This window comes from Strix aluco, chromosome 6 (genome assembly GCF_031877795.1).
Source record: "Strix aluco isolate bStrAlu1 chromosome 6, bStrAlu1.hap1, whole genome shotgun sequence".
Taxonomy (NCBI): Eukaryota; Metazoa; Chordata; class Aves; order Strigiformes; family Strigidae; genus Strix; species Strix aluco.
In genome coordinates, this window is record NC_133936.1 from 31,293,164 (window position 1) to 31,314,032 (window position 20,869).

General features: G+C 38.6%; 1 pseudogene; it reads right to left on the reverse strand.

Moving 5' to 3' along the window:
* Nucleotides 1-939: 939 nt before the first annotated feature.
* LOC141925526 (aldehyde oxidase 2-like) overlaps nt 940-20,869 on the reverse strand; it is a 31,132-nt pseudogene continuing 11,202 nt past the window's right edge.

The following is a 20,869-nucleotide window of genomic DNA, read 5'->3' on the forward strand; positions in this document are numbered from 1 at the left end:
CCTTTCTGAAGAAAATCTTGCATGATCGTTGTTGTCTAGGACAGATAGAGGGAGGGAAGTTGGTTCCTGCCTCAGAGTCTTACAAAGATAAGTACTCTCCAGGAGGCTACTGCTCTGTCCTGCCAACCCCTTCTAGTGAGGGAAGTGCAAGATATAAGAGGACAAGATTGGAGGCATTACTCTGGAAAGAAGGACACAGAACTGCAAGGGCGAGGGTACATTTTCTTGCCGTTTTCATTTTGAATAAAGCAGAGGGAAAGCACACAGATGGTTATCCAAATAACTTCAGTGACTGTGGTGGAAATTTCAATAAAAGGGCACAGTCCACCAGTTCTGGGTACCTGTTTCATCTATGTGAGAGGGAAGATATTAGACTTTCAGAGTGGGGAGCTGTACCATTCTCAAACCTACACGTCAAATCTACAAAGTAATTACAGTGCCAGAGATAGGCAGAAAATGGTCATCTTGCATGTTTGTAAAAAAAAAAAAATAAAATTGGGGTATTTAAAATCTATTGTCTTTCTTAAGCCCCATCATTTCAGTGTCTGCTGAATGTCTCTTCATTCCAGAAAACAAAGAAGAGAGAGCATGACCTGAAGGTCAAGGTGGAGGGCTCTCATAAACCCAGCTGGAAATGAATTTTACAATGGGAAGAAACATTGCTAGTCTCTGCTTTTTTAGAGATGTGTTCACTCAAGCAGCTCTAGGAATACTTCTTAGATCATGACACAGAAAATGACCTTATACAAAGTAATTGGGACCTAGACTGTTTAGGCCCTTACAGTTAATATTTTAAATTTGCACCCTTAGATTCTGTGGATGATACTCTCAATGGTGATGCTTTCATGGAAACATAAATCTAAAATGTTTTATTTGGGAGTGCTCTTGTGCACCCAGCCTGTGTTCTAACTCCATGTTGTGACAATACCTGGGTGCATATTAGGCCTTGCCCATGCCCTGGCAGAGGAGAGAGGCAGCTGGAGTGACTGGCTTTAGAAAACATCAGCAGAGAGTTACATCAGCACATCTCCACTGTAGGTATCTGAAATACACCGAATTACACTAGCTCAGTATTTGGTCATGTCCGGCGTGTTTGGATTCCTTGGATCTCTGAGAACTTTCAAATCAGAAAAACATCAAAGACCAGGATTTGGCTGATGGGGATCATTTTAAAATTCACAATACAGCTACACTATCACAAAATCTTCCTGCTGGAACTTCAGTGCTTATGTTATAAAGCCATGAAATAACTCATGACTTCTCACATAAACTACCTTTTCTATATCCAAGTGGAATTAATTCTATGTGATGAAAGAGAGGAAGAAAGCCACCCACCCCCACTGTCCCCTTAGCCCCTCTTGCATGGATAAAGTTTGTGCTAATTTTGATAAGAAATGTGCCCTTTGTCTCTATCTATTTTCTTCATGGGGAAGAGTTTGCTTACTCATTTACACCATGTAAGGCCATAAGAGTGGACTTTCTTCTGGAAATTCCTTTGTGTAGTGGTTTGGCTGGGATAGAGTTAATTTTCTTCACAGTAGTTAGTACGGGGCTGTGTTTTGGATTTGTGCTGAAGACGGTGTTGATAACACAGGGATGTTTTAGTTACTGCTGAGCAGTGCTTACACAGGGTCAAGGCCTCTTCTCCCTCTCACCCCTCCCCACCAGTGAGCAGGCTGGGGGTGCACAAGGAGTTGTGAGGGGACACAACCGGGACAGCTGACCCCAACTGACCCAAGGGCTATCCCAGACCGTATGGTGTCATGCGCAGCATATACAGCTGGGGGAAGAAGGAAGGGGTTGCCATTCAAAGTGATGGTGTTTGTCTTCTCAAGTAACTATTATGTGTGATGAAGCCCTGTTTTCCCTGGAGATGACTGAACACCTGCCTGCCAATGGGAAGTGGGGAGTGAATTCCATTCCTTATTTTGCTTTGCAAGTGGCTTTTGCTTTACCTCTTAAACTGTCTTTATCTCAACCCATGATTTTTCTCACTTTTACCCTTCCAATTTTCTCCCCCATCCCACAGGGGGCAAGTGGGCGAGCAGCTGTGTGAGGTTTAGCTGTCTACTGGGGTTAAACCATGACACTTTGTCATATCTGCTCTAGATTCGAGGCTGGAACAGTAGGAATTCCTGTCTTTTAGTAGCCAGAAGCCTACACTCCCCTTTAATTCCCCTTTTATTTTGAGATGCTTTTTTTTTTTCTTTTGAGTCTATAAACAGTGCTCAATCCTAGTGCTGGGTGCCTCCTCAGAGGATGATGTACCCTTAAAACTGAAAGAATGGTGTTCTGCCACAGCTAGTGGAAGAACTGGGCTCTATTCCCATACCTATCACAGGTTTCCTGTGAGATTCTAGAAAGTTATGAGTCATCTTCTCTCATAACTTCTCTGCCTTTAAAAAGGATCATAATATTTTCTTCTTCCATCCTTTCTCCTATCTAGGCAGTTTAAGCTCTTCAAGATGGACTTTTTCACCTTTGATGAAAGTTTCTAAGGGTTTCTAAGTGCTACTGTAATACCAACAAATCACAGGAATAAAATTAGTCCAAAATTTCAGAATTCCATAGCTGAAACTGGAATTATTTTTTTTGGAAAAAAAAATTTCTACCATACACTGCAGTCACTTACGGTTTTGCAGCAGAATCACCTGGTGTGCTTGCAAACAGTAAGTTTGACATGTTTACCTTGGAAGAATAGATAGCAATCGAGTTGCGTGATTTTGGCAGTAAATAGACACAGAAATGCTCAGGAATGCCACAGATGGCAGGGATCTTATATGTGTCTGGGCCAAGAGTGAGCTGCTCTCCTTCTGGGGAAAAGTAGATTTCTTCTAATGTATAAAGACCAACTCCCTGAGTGAAAGCCCCTTCAATCTGAGGAAAGAAAAAAAAGGTAAACTTCTACCTCTCATCCAGTCGTTTTGTAAGATAAAAATATATATACAATTAGACTTACTTTTTAAGACTACATATGAACTGGCATCTTTCCTTCCAAAAGTAGAAATTAGCCAACATAGACCAAAATAGGACCAAGCTGTCCTCATCTGACTTACACAAATATTTTCATTGGCTCAAGTTCTACTCTTCCTTATTCCTGGCTAAACTCACTGTAACTAGTAGAGTTACCTCTGATTTGCTTTTGCAAAGTTGCCAAAGAGAACTGAGTCAAATCCACAGGAACTCCAGTGAGGAGATATTTGTTCAGGGACTATGACATAAATAGTCTGCTCAATCCGATATTTGCTTAAGAAGATTTGCAAATAGCTAGTGAAATTTCTTCTAGAGAAGAACATCTCAGACACAAATAGATGATAGGTTGGATATGAAGAGAAAATAACAGGCCAACCTAAAGTAGGAAGGAACAACTGCTGAGTAGACACCTGGGCTATGACAGTGGTGACGTAAACACTGGTGCAAGGTGAACATAGAATTGAACTGCTAAGAAAGAATGATTTGATAAATTGGCAATCCTTGAACGTGCAAAATGAACATAATCTTCTAGACAAAGGGCAAAATACATGAAGATGAACCTGTAATAGGATGAATATGCAGGATAAGAAAGGCTTTTAAATGTAGGTCGTATTTTTAGGAGCATTTCCTCTGACTCTGCAAAGAAATGACAAATATTTTTTAGACTCTGAGTTCACCACTACTTTCTTATTTATAAACTATTAGTGAGTGACACCACTTTTGTTAGTATTTGCCTGTAGATACAGGTAGTTGAATCCATAATACAAAGCTCAGATGCTAACTCACCTGTAGCATCTTAGTGTGGATTCCTTGTCCCAGTTCAATTCCACCATGAGTGATTAGCACAGACCTGTCTATATAGATATGGATGAGAGCTCCAGCCTGAAGAAAAGCCACAGAAACTTGGTAATTTTCTTACTTCACTAAACAAAGATGCATAAGTAAAAGAGCAGGGCAAAGACAGATTTAATTCACAAGAATCAGTATATTATTAAAAGGGAGTGGAAATTCTCCAGCAGTCTGACAAGAACAAATTTCATGGCTCTAAGATGGGATAGACTCTAAATGAGCTAGTAGTTATTCATAGGAATTCTGCAGGGATCATAGTAATTAGTTCAAATAACAGAAAACCATATTTTTCTTCTCATTAAACCAGGTGAATTCAGAACATGCTGGCTCTAGTTATAATGTATGTGTAGCCCCAGATACTATTCCCTCCTCATCCACAAAAAAAAAGAGGACAGAGCAGAATTTGAACCTGGAATCAAAGGCATTTTGGCCAGATGGCAAGGTATCTCCTACTATGAACATCTATAGAACTTTTCTCTTAGAACAAGCAATAGCAGAGTTGTACTTTTGTTTTTCTGAAACTGAGGGATTAGTCCTAGTCCTTTTTGTTTCCCTGTATCCACACAGGGCAATGATAAACTGATGTTCACAGTATGTAATGTTGATGGAGCAATGACACAACTGCTCTTCTATTCTCTCTCATAGGCGGTCAAGAGAATGGCTTAGAACCTGATTCACTTTCTGTTTGTATTTTGTGCAGCCTTGTGCCAATAAATAGCTATCTTAAACAGGGGAAATGCAAGAAGCAGGTGGGAGTGGAAGTAATGAACTTTCATTCATGGTAAGATCAAGAACAAATAACTTGCCAAGGAATGGTGATGACAGAAATCAATCCCATACTAGCCATCCACTCCTACGAAGAAACAAGTGGATACAAAAGAGAACTAGAAATCCTGTAGAGACATTTTGCTGTAGCATGCAATCAGCTACCAACACTCAGAGAGCAAACAGTAGAGCTTAAGCGGTTGTGAAATACAGTGCCTCCGGGACATCTTTTTATTTGTTACTAATTCTACATTGAGAAATAATGGTCATATGATCTTTTTGGTGCCAGCCTGTGACGTTTGCAATCAGGTAACATTTTGCTGATGTCAGTTAGAGTTTTAGCTGACAGAGACAAGATTAAACAATAAATCTATTCTCTAAGATTTAGGTCTAGATTTTTGGAAATTCATTAATTTTGGCCTGGCTTCTAGAATCCTCAGATAACCAGTGTGTGTGCAAAATTTAAAAAAATACTAGAACTTCCACCAGAACATCTTATTGCTATTATCCATATATGACTCAGCAAACTCATCTTTGTTTTCTTTAGCATACCTCTAACCCTAAGCTTGGCCTAAGCAATTCTTGATAAGTGATATATGAATCAAAGGTTTGAAATACATGTTAAATATAAGGCATGAGCCAGTCTTTGTCATAGGCTGAAGGTCCATGTAAAATTTAGAAAGAAGCCAAAGTCCTCTTGCTTTCATTTTGCTAGGGACATAGATGGGTTCCCTAATGCAAATCTAAAACTATAATGGGGATTCTCAGTTAAAAGATGACTGAACCAAAATGAAACATAAGCCAAATGCTGCTTTTCCAAGATAGCTATCATAGTACTTCAGGGACCCATGCAAGTGGAAAAAAAAAAAAAAAAAGATATCACACTTTTTATTCAAACCCTGATCCTAATCCTGGTCTTAGAAATACTGTGGCACTTTATTTCTTCAGCAAAACTAAACATAAGCGAGGAACATCTATCAGCTGCAGCCCTTGTCCTACCTCTGGTATCTGTGTAAGACTCAAGAAAGAACCAAGATTCTAATTTCTTCTTTTTCCTAAACTTTACTGTAATGCTAATAGTGCCTGAAAATATTGCCAGTCTTCATCAAAATTAAACAGAAGACTTCCCTTCATTCTTTTCACCCTTCCCAGCTGCCTATGGAATACCTCAGGGGGAAAACAAACATCTCAGCCTTTGTTTTCTTCACTTTGTTTCTAACTTTAACCCTAACACCACCGTCAGTGATATCCAGGTAAGAAGTAGCTGCATGAAAACTAAATATAAGCCTTTGCCTTTTCTGAAAGCAAGGCTTATCAGAATTTTGAAGTTCATAGATGACTGCAAGAATCACCTTCCATTCCTTCTTTTCTTTATCTCTACCTATATCTGCAACCTAAACCCTAATATTAATAATGCCACTGTTATCAGTATCTGCCAATAACCTGTTAATAAATAGAAATTAAAATGAACTGTTCATCACTTAAAACATCACCATCACCTCAGACTGAGGATGAAATTAATTACATTAGGCCTTTTTTCAAATATGTGAGGTAACAGCTATATGAAATGTCCCGTCCTGAAAGATTTGGTTACTTGATATACATATATGCAGTATATGCAATTACTCAGACCTGTGACCCCTGCAGGACTGAGAAATAGACCAAAATTATCCTTCCATCTGTAGCCACAATCCTGATACAATTCCTAGTATCAAACATATATAGATGACCTATATATACTACAGCAGCTATTCACTCAGCTAGCCCTCATCTTAGTTCCTGAAGTCCATGCAAGGCTCGTTAATAAACCAACCACTTAACCACTTTACCCCAAAACACAATCCTGCCCCAACAACATATTTTATCCTAGATTCAACCATAATAAGGTAATGGATACCCAGAAGAATATGAAATACATATTCTATTGACATTGGTCAGTCACAGTCCCGTTCCTTGTCTTATGGTTAATACAAGATCTAATAAAAAAATAAAATTTCCTCCTTTCTTTTCCCCAAAGAGTTCTAAATCTTGTCTAATCATAACTAGAATCAAACAGTATCTTTGTGAGCAATATCTTCAGCAAAATGAAAAATATATCCAGCCTCTCCCAGAAACAGTCAGCAGCCAAACAAAATTCATGCAAGAGTCAATAGGAAAAACAACTCCTCAACCCTTCTTTATCCAAATCATATTGAACCATAAACCCTGTCCTGGAGGGTTTCAGTGTGCTCAAATCCCAAAACCAAAGAGAAGGGTTTTGCCCCTGCTACCCCCAGTTGCCAAGCTGACTTCAGTGCTGGCATTGTTTACCTAGTTATTTTTAATGTAAGGGTTTAGAAGTCGAAAGGAAGAGTTTTGTTACCAGCTGAATCTTGCATTACTTTGCAGAGCTGGATTTGTATCTGGGAAGCAGCTCGTATTCAATTCTGATTTATGTACTTGTCACCTGAGGATGGGGTAGGGCTGACGTTAGCACTATTTTGGAGTAAGAAAAGGGATGGATGGTTCTGCTTTTTCTGGGTATTGCATGGGCTGTAGGAATAGCATGATAGCTGCAGATTTGATTCATAGCATTTGTCAGGGTACTCTTAGGACTAGGACAAGACTGGTGCTGGGTTAGGATTTCAGAAGAGGGGGAGTTTGATTTCTTTGCTGCATCTTGTTAGTCAATGAAATTAAGCTGATTTGCCCCAGAAGAAACTATTGAGCAAAATATCTTCTCCTCTCACTCACTTTATATTTTCCAAGAAAAGGGTGCCATCCATCAGTGATTAACATATCCATATTTCTTTCAAGGACAAAATGGACTGGATGCCTGCTTCTCAAGTGAACATAAAAAAATCCACTTTTATTACAGTCTATTCATGCAGATTGCAAATGACATTACATGTACATGGCCAAACTCCTAGTGATGGCAATAAATCAGTCATTCTGTGTTTTAGTTTCTTATTAACCCACCATACCTATGAGTTTAGGCTGATTCAGCAGATTTTTTTTTTTTTTTTTGGCTACAGGAACAAGGTAGAGGAAACTTTTCATTGGTTTAGCTTTTCGTTGGTTTCCCTTTAGCTTCTCAACAGGAGGATGCAAGTTCCATGAAGCATGCACAGGACATGGCGAGGAAGCCAGAGTAAAGGAGAGCTGTGGCACAAAGGGCTGATGTGAGCACATCTATGTATTAGGATAAAAACACTTTCACTGAATATCTAGAGTGAAATTCAAGCCACTGTGCCTGGGACAGGCCTGAATGGTTGGGAATTGTACAGATCAGCCCTGAGAGAAACTGCCTCCATGCCTTTGTTTTGGCTCTCATATAGTAAGTGAACACCATTGCGAAAAGCCCAGAGAATTTTCAAGCCTCTACCCAAGATTTACTGCCAAAGAGATAAAAAGGATGATGTCATCAAGATAACCCCTCAAGTTCCTTTTTCATTCAGTCTGGTCATCTTTCATTTGTTTTAGTCAAATCACTCATTTGATTTAGTTAAATCAACTTGTTGGCTGCCACTGCTGCAACTACAGCACAGAGTGAAGGTTTAGTAACCTTCCCACCAAATGCTCCACCATGTGTCACATGGCACACAATTTTATTGGACTGGAGGTTTAAAGCTGAAGCCACTAATTCCTACAAAAGTAAACATCCAGGATTTTACTGAAAATTGTTACCTACCAAATGACATTAAAAAATGCCTATTTTCCATGGCTAACCATATGTTAAAAGCTAACAGGTTTAAGAATCCTGGGCAGAAAAATAGAGTTGCTATAGAAACAAACAAACAAAAAGATTTCAAACAAGTAAAGATGCTACTGAAAGCATAATCTAGTCTTTAAAGAACAGTGGAAATGTAAAAATAGCCACATAAACTAGTTTGATTACCTGATGCCAGATATGTTAATCTCTATATAGAACTGCAAGTTTCACCTGTGGCTGGAGATAAAGCATCCACTAAAATATCAAGCTGAATGGAACAGACTGATTGTTTACAGCACACTAGACAGTGTAGCTACAATACTGACAAACCACTGCATTCTGAAAATATCTCCTCTGACAGTGCTTCCAGAGATGCAAATAGAGGTTTAACTTGTCAGGCTGACAGGGTAAGCTTAAAAAATGCAAGCCAGTGATGAACTGCAAAAGCTTATTCTAAAGATGTACAAATTAATGTATATTCTTTGAAACTGTTTTTTTCTACAGGTCTACAACCCAATTCTGAAGTTAGCTAGTACCTGTTAATTTTTTTTCATGTAATTTCATATGATTCACATGTTGTTATTATTCACATATTCATTTATCATTATTACACATGATTTTGACTCCATCATCATCAATGTAACTATTCATACGAGCAATGCAACTAGTCTGAATACTCTTTCTAAAGCTGAAGACACTCATTGCTACAAAAAAGTGTTTATCCAGGAATTTGGCCAATATGTCTAAGACAGAACTAGTCTTTTCTCAACAAGAAGGTTATAGCTATATTATCTATCCAAGACACTACGAGAGACTGAAATGTCAAATGATTGTCTCCAAGCTTGCTTGTGTGTGTGCAAACTTCAAGGACAAGCTGTGGCCTTTGGATTAGTCTAAGGAATGTCACCCAAGGAAGCAGGAGTGTATTGAAAGATGTACTCCCCACTCCCTTGCAGTTGCATTGTCAAACTCCTTAGATAAGCCTCAAAGGGGGAGACATGGACTGAGCGAAACCAAATGTTTATCACTGGCTCCACCACGTAAGCCCGTTACTTTGTGGCTCTATTGTGTATGCCAGACACCATGCATGCAATGCTAATGACTTTGTGCCTTCCCCATTGAACTGATAAGAGGTGAGCATTTCTGCCCCAGAAGCTGGCTGATTGCTCAAGAAGCATGAAGTCAGCAGAAACCTGTGGGAACAGAGGAAAAACTAAAGGTAGACAGGTATACTAATCAGCTGATAAGATGAACTTAAAAGGCAACCGAGAACTTTGCTGTGTGTGCACCCACCACTGAAGAGGACCAATGGGACGCTGCTAGATCCAGGTGCACCCACCACCAAAGAACTGAAGACTAGGGACCAACGAGATGCTGCTGGATCCATGGTCGTGACTATTCTTGTGACTCTATTCCGGATGCTTACTTTATTTCTGTCTTTTCCTTACATTCTGTCCTATCGCTACCACTCTTCGCTTTTAATAATAAAAACTGTTTTGGATGTACAGCATTTGACCTTGTTTGTGTCTTAATCTTGCTCTTGGGATCATAGCGAAACCTCCCCCGACACTGGATCGGGACAGATACCCTTTGTTCATCTCATAGTAATACTGCTCATTTGTGTCTGCACTGCATTGGATAATAGAAATAGCACAAGACCTAGTGTTACATTCAGCTTTATCATTAGTAGTCAGGCCACTTATTTTCATAAAAAGATTAAAATCGATTAATCTGAATTGGGAACACCATTAGGGAGTTTCAGGAGAAGCACAGAAGACTGAAAGCAACTCCTGGCCATGTAGTTCAGCTTTAAGGTTATTTAGGAAGGTAAGAAACAAGTATGATTAATACTTTGTTTTACCTGTACATCTGTTGCATGCTGAGTTGACACATACACATCCATTTCTTTACCCTCCATTCTTGGAACAACAAGCAGACCAATTGATTCCAGGTAAAAATGTTTCTGTCCTCCCATGTGCAATTCACCTGTTACGTATATAATTATAGGAAAATCTAAGCTGGGTTTATTAAGAGGAAATTATTCAATCACCTAATCCTTGTATAGCTTTTTTTTTTTTTCCCCCCGCCCCAGGATAAGATCAGTATCAAATTAATATCTCATGCTTTTTCCTGTTTAGGAGGTTACATCTCTTCTGCTATAACAGAATTACAATGTCTTCTTCTGAATCACTCTGTGAGAGAAAATACAGCTTTCCTCTTCTTCCTTTCTTATCCCCTTTCCATTAGTATGCCCTTCAATTACACTTTTTTCTACCCATTTCTACCCAACACTACTTTTGTACCATTTTCCTTAGAGAGAAGGAAATCTGTCAGCACAGCATAAAAGCTAATTCTGTAAATTCGCTAAGTAACCTTAACTTTATGCCATCCTTGGGTCTGACAGTATTTCCCTAGCAGTTATTCGTGAAACACATGTTCATGCAGAAGTAGTAGGAATCAGAACTGAAGCCACTAGAGGGTGACATGACATTTGATGGGGAACAGTTGGAAAAAGTCCAAAGGAAAGCAGAAAAAATCATCAGAGGTCATGAACCTACATGGAGAAGATTGACAGAATTGAGGTGGCTCAGCCCAAAAATATGAAGGAAGACATGAATCTTCAAATTCGTGGAAGGCTGCTGCAAAGAGGAAGAGAATATTCTGTGCTATGTGCTCACCGTAGAGAGAACAAGAGCATAGTAGTATTTAAATTGCAGCATATTGTTAACAATGAGGATAATCCTTCTAATGTTAGGAATGGTGAAGCACTGGAAAAAATTGCCTGGGGAGACTGAGGAGTCTTCATGCTCAGAGGTCTCCAAGAACAACTTAGATAAATCTTATCATTCTTTCAAACATGGTACAGACAGGATTGATGTTGGAAAAAGGAAAAGGGGTTTATGGTCTGCTACATTCCCTCCTGTGATCAAGCAGGTGTTAATTAATGTGTAGTTAGTGTGAAGAGAAAAACTCAGCTGCAGAAATTTAGGGAGTGATAACAGCAGAAGGTAGGTGTGATAATATATGTCATGAGATGATAATAAGAAAAGCACATGAGCAGGACACATGAGTTGTTTAAGCATTTATAAGGTGCTCACTAACAAATTTTAGAGCTGCATTCAAGTGTTAGAAACACAGAATTAGGGGGAGTATTAAAACTGGCCAGTGTTAAGAGAAGCATATCTTGGTATCATATACCTTAATTTTAATACGTCTTTTTACACTGTCCCACAAATTACTCTTACAAGCAAGTTGAGAAGTACAATCCAGATAAAATCAGGGATACCACTGGTTGAAAGCTGCACTCAGAAAGCAGTTTACAGGATTGGCTGTCAATCTGCAAAGATGATGCATGTAGAATCATAGTAGAGTCTTTTCTGGGTCTAATGTTACACCGTGTTGCTTTAATAACTAATAAGTAAACTACAAATAACATCAAACTGGAAAGGGCTGCAAGCCCTTTAAAGGACACTTTCAGATTTGAAAGTGATTTTTCTACATTGGAGAAGTGGCCTGAAGTCAATCTCATGAAGTTCAGTATGGGTAAGTGCCAGTACTTTAGACAGCACTATTGAACAAGATCTAAGCAGGGATTAAAAAGAAGCACAACCTGACTCTATATCCATAACTAATAACACCACAAAAACCCTAATCTCATTTGTGATACTAATGTTATACAGAATTTCTGGGAGACTCCACTTGGCATTGGTGAAACCCTGAAATATTACCATAGCGAAGTTGGATGTAGTGAAATTAGAGATAATGGAGAAGTGAGCAGTGACAATGATAAAGGTTAGCAGATGTGATTTATGGGGAAAAGATGAAAGGACTCTGTTTAGAGGGTGAAACTTTAAAGTTTGCAGGAAGGGAGATTTAGATTGGGTATTAGAAAAAAAGCATTCTAATTATAAGGAGAGTTAAACTCTAGAACTAACTACAGTAGGAGCTTGTGGACTATTCTTCATTGATACTTCTTAAACACAGGTCTGATACTTATGCAGAGTATGCTCTGGGACTACTGGATCATGTTTACTAAGACAGTGAATTTGGTGACCGCAGGAGTGGTATTCCAGACCAGTTTACTCTGATCTCCTTGTTTCTGGGATTAGCCCTAAATCAAGCTGTCAACTTAAAATGAGATAAATTAAGTTAGCTAACACCCACAAAGAAAGCCTTATTTAGCTGTAATGTTTGTCATAGGATTAGGGCATTTCATTTTAGCTGAGTTCTAAGACAAGGAAATGGTAGAGTTTAGTCAACATGAGCTAGCAGGTGTTAGCTAAGCTTCATTTAAACATGACCATTTCATCTTCATTCCCAGTGAAGTGGAAAAAAATCAACAACAGAGTAAGTGTTTTTGAGAAGAGAATAGAAATTTAAATTCAGCCGCCAACTGGAAGTAGATTCTGAACTAGCATAACTCTCCTCCCTTGCCTGATGCACTGCGTGTATGAACTACCTTCTATGATTTCATCATCAGACTTGAATCCTTTCTCAATATGTCCCTTTTCTATTTTCTTCAGAAATGAATTATGTTTTATTGCATCCTGCAGCAAGAAAAAACCCAAACGTGTTAATTGTAATTCAGAAAGTCAGATGATTTTTATATAGCACAATCTTTCACCATCCATATGAACCTTTTTTAGGTGGACAGATGGTTACAGCTAAATATTAGAAAGAGCAGGATAGTTGTTCCACCATCAGAGAACTTCTCTTTTTTCATTTTTTGTAGTTCATATCATTCTCATCTTCCCCAAGATTAGAAATACTAAATGTCTGTTAATGGCATTCAGAGCTGTTGAAAATATTTCAGAATCAGATTGCTTGCTACTGAAAACCTGCCAGACTTGAAAATTTTCTTTTCAATCAGATGTGTGATTCCAGAACTTCTGCAAATATAAGCTCTCAAATTTAATTCTATACTGACCTACTCCTGTTGGGAATTTGGCTCCTGAAGGCATGGAATTACTCACTTAAAACCTTCTGAATATTTTTTAGCTATTTTGTCCTAGATCTACAAAGACCAGTCTCTGATATATTGGATGAATAGGTACCTACTAAGATTTTTTTTTGTGTTTCTAAAAACAAAAATTTGGAGGCCATTTAGAAACTTTTTACACTTCATCTTCAGAACCAATAAAGCCATATTTCATACCAAAACAAAACAAAACAAAAAAAAAAAAAAAGAAAAATCCTATACCTGGCAGAGCTCTGCACAAGGAAGTAAATAGTGAGTGAGGTGACTTAAGAGCTCTGTCAGACAAGGAAGAGGAGCCAGATTGTTACCTCACTGGTCAGAATTGTCTCCAGATCTTCATACACTATCTTCACCTTTTCAGCCCTGCACTTGGCCTGAGTCAGTGACTCTGCAACCACAGCACAGATTATCTGACCAACAACAAATCACCTGCAACACACCAATGTATCGCCCAAGGAAAAAACACAGGAGTGGTTAAGCTCCTGTACAGAGTGTTTTTTGGGAATAGATTCTGCTCAAATGACACTTTTATATTATGTTTCTCTAAGAATACTAACCCAGTGCAGACTAATCTTCATTAAATGAGAAATCTATTAGCATCTTTCACTTGCTGCAACATTTCTGTCATTAGAAATGCTGCTGACACCAGTCATGAACATTTCCCCTGTGTTCATCCTGAGGTGACCAGATACTGTGCCAAGTAAAACCCCATCTGGCACAGACTGCTTTCCTTGCCTGTACTCAGAAATGGAGGAATAGAGAGGTAAGAGCAACATATTAGGAATTACTCCTGCCCCATTGCAAATACCATGCAACAGTGTCACTTTTGATGGATACAGCCTGAGGCCTGGGACATTCTATACAGTCACACTGGCTGCACAGATCCTATAAATTTCTTAGCTTTATTGATGCTCAATAAAAAGAAATGGTGTTGTCTCCCACTACTATATTCTAGTGTATAACCTGGCAATTAATTTAACATTGATTCCAACTGAGCAATTCTCATTTTATTTGTCTCATCTTTGAAAATCTCAAATGCTATGGCTATTTTATACTTTCTCAGAATCCATGACAATCACTCATTTATCAGTCCTTAAGGAACCATGGCAGATTCATTTAAATCCCAAGTTATTTTTCTTCCACTCTCACTGGGGAATGGTAATTCTGTTCAGCCCAGCCTGTCTGGCATTGCATTAATAGCTCTTGTACTTATTTTCATTTCAATGCAATAACATGACACTTGCAAACTCACTTCCCTTTTTTTGTAAATAAGTGAAGCAAAAGGTCCAGACACTCCTCCAGAAGCAAGAAATACCTTATCTTCTGCATATGCTTGCTCATCCTTGACATTTTCTCCTGGAACATCTCTTGCAGTTACTACATCAACCACTTCTGGCACATAAAGGGCTTCTGATGTGTCAGCTGATGTGGAAAGTAGAACATGCACATAAATGAATACAGTACATGGTACAAATATTTCTAGTACAAGTAATTCAGTGAACTTGAGGACAGAAACATAATCCACTTGGTATTATCACCACAGATCTCTACATAGAGAAGAAAGTGGAAAAGTGTTGATTAGCATATTGAGAAAAAATAAATGGAAGGCATGAGCATCTGTGTGTGCATGGCACAGAACAGCTCTTTAAATTCTAGTTCCAGTACATACAAAATCTAAGAATATATTTTCTTCCTATGTTTTTTGTACTAAAAGGGGTGAATGCATTAATATGGACTCTTCTGTCCATATCTGACACTATTTAAAGCACACAGTAAAGAAATTCTTACCTCATTTGTAATACATACTGCATAATATGGCCAAATCAGACAATAAGAATAGAAAATACTTGTTAGCACACTTACATTAACTTATAGTTTTTTTCCTACTTGCATAATCTTTGCATGGGCTTTAATACTGGTGACCACAGCCCATGAAAGTTCTCCACCCATTGGATAAATGTCATTGATGTAAACTGCACGATGGGATGGCATGGAACATGTTATCCTCAAGCCAGAACAGTAATTATAGAAAGTTTTACTCAAAAACACTTTCTGAGAATAATTTTTGATCAAAAATCCATGTGGAAACCATCTAGACTTTATGTCAATATTTGTGGGACACATTATAAAGGGATTTTTAGAATTTGTGCTGTATCAGCACCAAGGTGCCCTGACAGAGGTCTGAGAAATATACTGCATTAGATACCATACACGTCTCTAGTAAATGGCAGTCTCTTCTGTGGAAAGACTGCACTAAATGAATAGGAAAAGAACAAAAAACAAGAAAAAGAGAGGTAAAAGGGAAAAAACTACTAGTTCACACAGTGGAACCAAATCAGACAAAGGAGAGCTGAAGTCTTCTGGATCTTATAGCTAGCCTGTCTGCTGGGTCCATACTGCTTCTGATAGCATCCCTGTGCAAGCCACACTTTTACATACTTCCGCATCATCACTGCTTCAAATTTCACATTGTTTACTTCAGAGAAAACATACCTGAAATCAGGAATATATTCAGGGATCACTCTAATTCCTTCTTGCCCATCTTCCTAAAGAGGCAGATAAATTAATATTATGGCCAGTGTTGACTAGAGTGATAAAGAATGGTTTCATCCAGGTTTTTGATAATTAAATTCCCATCAGCAATCCCCTCTATTACTTTAAAAACAGCCTGGAACTGAAGGCATTTCAGACGTAATGCAACACAGCTTTAGTGCTCTCTGTTGCTGAATTGCTGATAGTTCACATTAACTTGAAACAGACTATTATCAGGGACCGTGAAAATCTTCCAACACTTATGTTTTGGTTGGGCTTTTACTGAGTAAATAGTTCTCTGTAAAACATAACTCCTTAGTCTCTTGAAGGAGAACAAAACAGATTCTTGGCTGACACTGAAAGTTTTTGGTGGAAAACTGATAAGAAGCAACAAAAGTTTGATTTTAAAAGTTTTTCAATTTTGCAATGAAACAAAAACATGGGTGAAATTTTGTGATGAAATCTGAATATTTTTTTAATTGAAATCTTCTACTGAAAAATCTTTTATACATACCAACCACCTTTCTTACTGTAGCTTTGCAAATAAATCTTTAAGGCTTGAACAATCACAAAGATGCTGCAGTAGGTTATTCTGTTTATTTGTACTGAGGCCCACTGGACAGTTTAACTAAATTCTGTTGAGCTCTTGCATGGCTGAAAGCTGTGCCTCTGTTTCAGCTCTGTCAGCACAGACTGATGCTGCATAACACCTTGAGGGCAATGACTGCCCTGAAAGACCAGGAAATCTATAAAAATAGAAAAGATTTCCCATCGGATCAACTGTTTCAGCAGCTTCACATTACAGTTAGTCGAGGCTTAGGAATAAAAGTTAGAATGGAAAAATACTCATTAAAATAGAGGGTCTGTGGCAGTCCCAGCTACAAACACACCTCATCTGAGACAGATGAGATTGGATTTGGACACTCTGGGGAACACCACTTGGTAGCATTGCCAAAGCACTCATCTTCTCCTGTGAGAGCTCAGCATACCTGAAGTGATACTGAAAGGAAGGTGATGTCAGAGCAGTGTTGTCAGACCCTTATTTCTAAAACAAAAGTTTTCCCCTCACATATTTTGAAGTAAAGCCTAGCACCTTTACTCGTCCTTCTTACATCCCTTAATCATTAAAAAAGCAGAGTTTTCTTGCAGCCTATATGCTGATGTGGGTATGCAATTCTTGGCCAGTCCTTAACACCTGATGTAAACTGTGTAACACTTTCAGGTAAAATCTGAAAAGGAAGCTGACAGGCAGAGTTCTGTATTCTACTTTTCCATCCATAGCTGATGGAGGGAGAAAAATTTCCTCCAGCACCAGTCTGCAAGCTTTGTTCAGCATCTGATCATTCCATTGTCTGGTAGAAAAATTGACTAACGAACACACACTTCTTCATAAGTAACAGGCAGCTAAAGCTAATGTGAAGTATGTGGGAAGTAATAAGTGAATCAGCATAAGTTATATCAAGAAGTAACCTATTATTAGGGAGGACAGGTCAAATACAGATTGTGAGAGGCTGATGATGGGATCTCCACTGGCAAAATCAAGCAGAGCCCATACATCACACCATGACTCCTACATTTTGCTGAAATACATTAAGATATCCAGCACGTTCCTATGAGTTTATCACAGGACTTTCTTGCACTGAGTGTGGTTGAGCCGATGCTTCCATATAAAATACTCAGATCTACAATGGTCTCTGTGCCTGGACTGAAGAGAACTCACATTCCAAAATTCACTATGGACAAAGCATTTTTCTGACTTTCAGCCTGTCTGAAGGCTGAAATAAAGACATCCTAATGGGAACAAAAGGAATGAAAAATTCCATCAATGGCAGAAATTGACTGAAAGAAAACAAATCTATTATTCCTTATATTTTAGGTATTACCACTGTCCAAAGAAAGCAGCATTTTTAAAGAACATCTCCTAGAATTACAGTTTCAGTTAAACTTTTAATTTTTCTTGAAGTACTAAGCTAATCATAGACAGACACACTAAGAAGGGACATTGTTTGAGGCTACCTACATGTAAGAAAACATGCCAAATTTTAAATTTTATCAATGGTTTAATGACTTCAGAGTGCTGGAAAAGCAGTTGTGGCATAAGCCACTTCATATATGGCTGGTATGTTCTTTAAATTGAAATCCAGTTAGAAAACAGTGGTTTCTTCTCCAGGACATGGAGACCCACAGGAAGTGCTAAGGGACCTGATTTTGTGAAGATTTTACACTCAGAGATTCTACATTTTATGTTACAGTAATGGCATTTACAGAGGGAGGCACTAGAAACAGCTGGCCTTTCTATTGTCAGAAATATTTTGTTCTGGAGACAAATCCACATATTTTAAAAGAAAAAGTAATAGCAATTTTTTTCATGATTAGGCACAGATGAGTCCTTTGAAGAAAGTGTATAAAGTGCCCTTTCTGTAGCCCCAGAAAGAAACTTCAGATTCAGACAGCCACAGAACTTTTAAAGTAGGAGTTAGCAGATTAGATCTGTCACTATGAATATGTGATACTCTCATGACAAAAGTAAAACTCAGGATTACATGCTGAACAGTGAGTCTTGTCAGAGATGGAAAATCCTCTCAACAGGATTTACATTGCTTCACTGAAGCAACATTGACATCAAGCTACCCAAAACCAAAAGCCAGCTTCTGACAGAAACAAGAGGGAGAACTGACAGTCAGGTTTCCATCTACACTTTCTGTTGATAAGTCTTGCAAAAAATGTCTTCATGTGCCTTTTTGTTGTGTCAGCAGTTAATCAAAAAGGCAATTCAGCATGAAAGTGAGTGGCAGAAGCAGCCTCCCCAAAAAATGGTGTTAATTTCCTGTGGTGAGGCTGCTTGATCTCATGTTATTCATGTGACAGCTGATGGACAATTCTGTTCTTTGAAGTGACCTTGTGAGTTTGCCAGAAGTGCTATTGTCTTTTCTCATTTTGTTGTCTCCACCTCTGATGTTCTTAGGTGCAGCTGTCTCTCTTTGAAAGGCAAGACTCTGAAATACCCTCTGTAATAGCTTTAGTTCTCTGGCACAATTTGTCATGGGACAAAGAAGGCTGGGATTTCTTTTTTCTTCTACTTCGTGGAGAGACCTAACCCATTCCTCCTTAATTTTCTCTTCCAGGCTGTTTGTCTCTCAGATCACCACTAAGGCTCAAAGTTTCTGGACAGCAGAAGCACTGTTGCTGCTGCCAACACAGATAATGCTTTTGCAGGCTTTGAGCTCATGGGAATCTTGCTGTTTTTCATGGGAAACCTGCCATGACCAGCCAGCATCTCATGGGCAGATGTGCTTCTCCAGCATGAGACCACATATATTTAGTATGCTGTATTGCAGTGAGCAGCTACTCTGGGGACTAACCCTCTGATGTCAAGGTTGGCAGACACTCCTGTGGTCACTCCCTCATTGACTTCAATCAGAACATGCTAGCTTGTAGTTGGGTCTTCCTCCACTTGCCCTGTGCTTTTCCTCACACCCAATAGAGGGATATCTAAGAACACAGTAACAATGACACCATTTCCTCTGCCCCTAACCCCCTAAAGCCACATGCTGCCACCTTTGGTCACAGTAGTTAGGACCTTAATTTGTAAGTAGTTGCAACAACAGCTCAGGGCTGTTCAGTGTAAATTGCTAGTTAGTGAGAGGAGGCCAGAATTGAGCTTTATTGCTGAAGACTGTGTGAAAATATGGCATTTTTCCTGGAAATATTCAGGCAGCCCAAATTTCTGTGTCTGGAAGGGGCACATAAGAGTGGGGAAAAAACAGTAAGAGGCCCAAAGTAGAAGATGATGGCTGGCTGGAAGAAGTGGGAGAGGTGATGGATGAAGGATGCCAGAACTTTCTTAGCAGCACTAGTAACCCACAAGTTTCAATGCCTACTGAAAAGAATGGAAATATTCCTAATAACTACACTTGAACCTGAATGAAACCACAGAAACATTGGGTTCTTACCTTCACAGATTATGGGATGAGAACAGAAAAAATGACCTCCTTGGCCTTAAGTCTGCATGCTCACAGCCAGCAAAAAACTGATCATTTAAAAGAATCTGTATTTTACCATCTGTTGGAGAAAACTGTAGTCTGTTATTGAATGTGGAGCAGGAAGGAAACTTTTCTGCATTGCAGATTCAAATTGCATTGAATCTGTGCAAAAGAATATATTAAGGCAAATATGGCCTTAGTACAGTCCGCTCCATTCAGGATCTAGCCTTAGACTGCAAAATCCTTTGAGTGGAAAGGCTAATATTTATGATACATATAAAGCGCAATATATTTCCCTATATAAATGCTATAGTTCACCATCACACATAAAATACTGAGTATTTTACACTTTATAGGAATTATATGTCTTACAAATGCTAATAATATTCAGAAAATCAGTGATTTAGCCTTAAATACGGTTATTCTGTTTCTGCTCAAAAGCTCTTAGACCATTAAATCACCAAGGAGAGTAAGCTTTCAAGAAATTATCTAGCACTGCGATGAGATCAAGAATCAGTCCTGTACATCTTTAGTTCAAAGACAGTAGAAATTGTTGCCAAGATTTTCGAAAGTACCCACAGATTCTATATGACAAGGATGGGACTTGCTTGGGCTTGATTACTGGAAGTGTCATTTGAACACGATGGACATGTATACACACACGCACATATGCACAAAAGTACCAGCAACTTCAAGAGAAATTTCTAGGTGCATGGCCCTAGAGAAAGGACCAAAGTTTTTCTTAAAATGAGAGAGACATATGCAATAAAAGCAAACAGTGGTGGAATTACAAGATAAAGCTAACCTGTCTGATAAATGGAATGATATAGCCAAAGGCAGTGTAGAAAGGAGACCTTTCTACCTGTCAGACCTGCCCACTTTGCTTTCATGAGATTGCTAGATATTGTTTCCTTTTGCCTTGTGAAACAGAAAGACTGTTTTCTACTGACAGACACTTTTTGCCAGTTAAAATGACAGGCAAATACCAGGATAATGTCCTCCATTCAGCAACATGCACCATTCTAAATCATCTAGGAGATGTACAGTAGTGTTTCATTTGAAAAATCTTACCTATAGCCATATTCTCTGTTTTAGTGT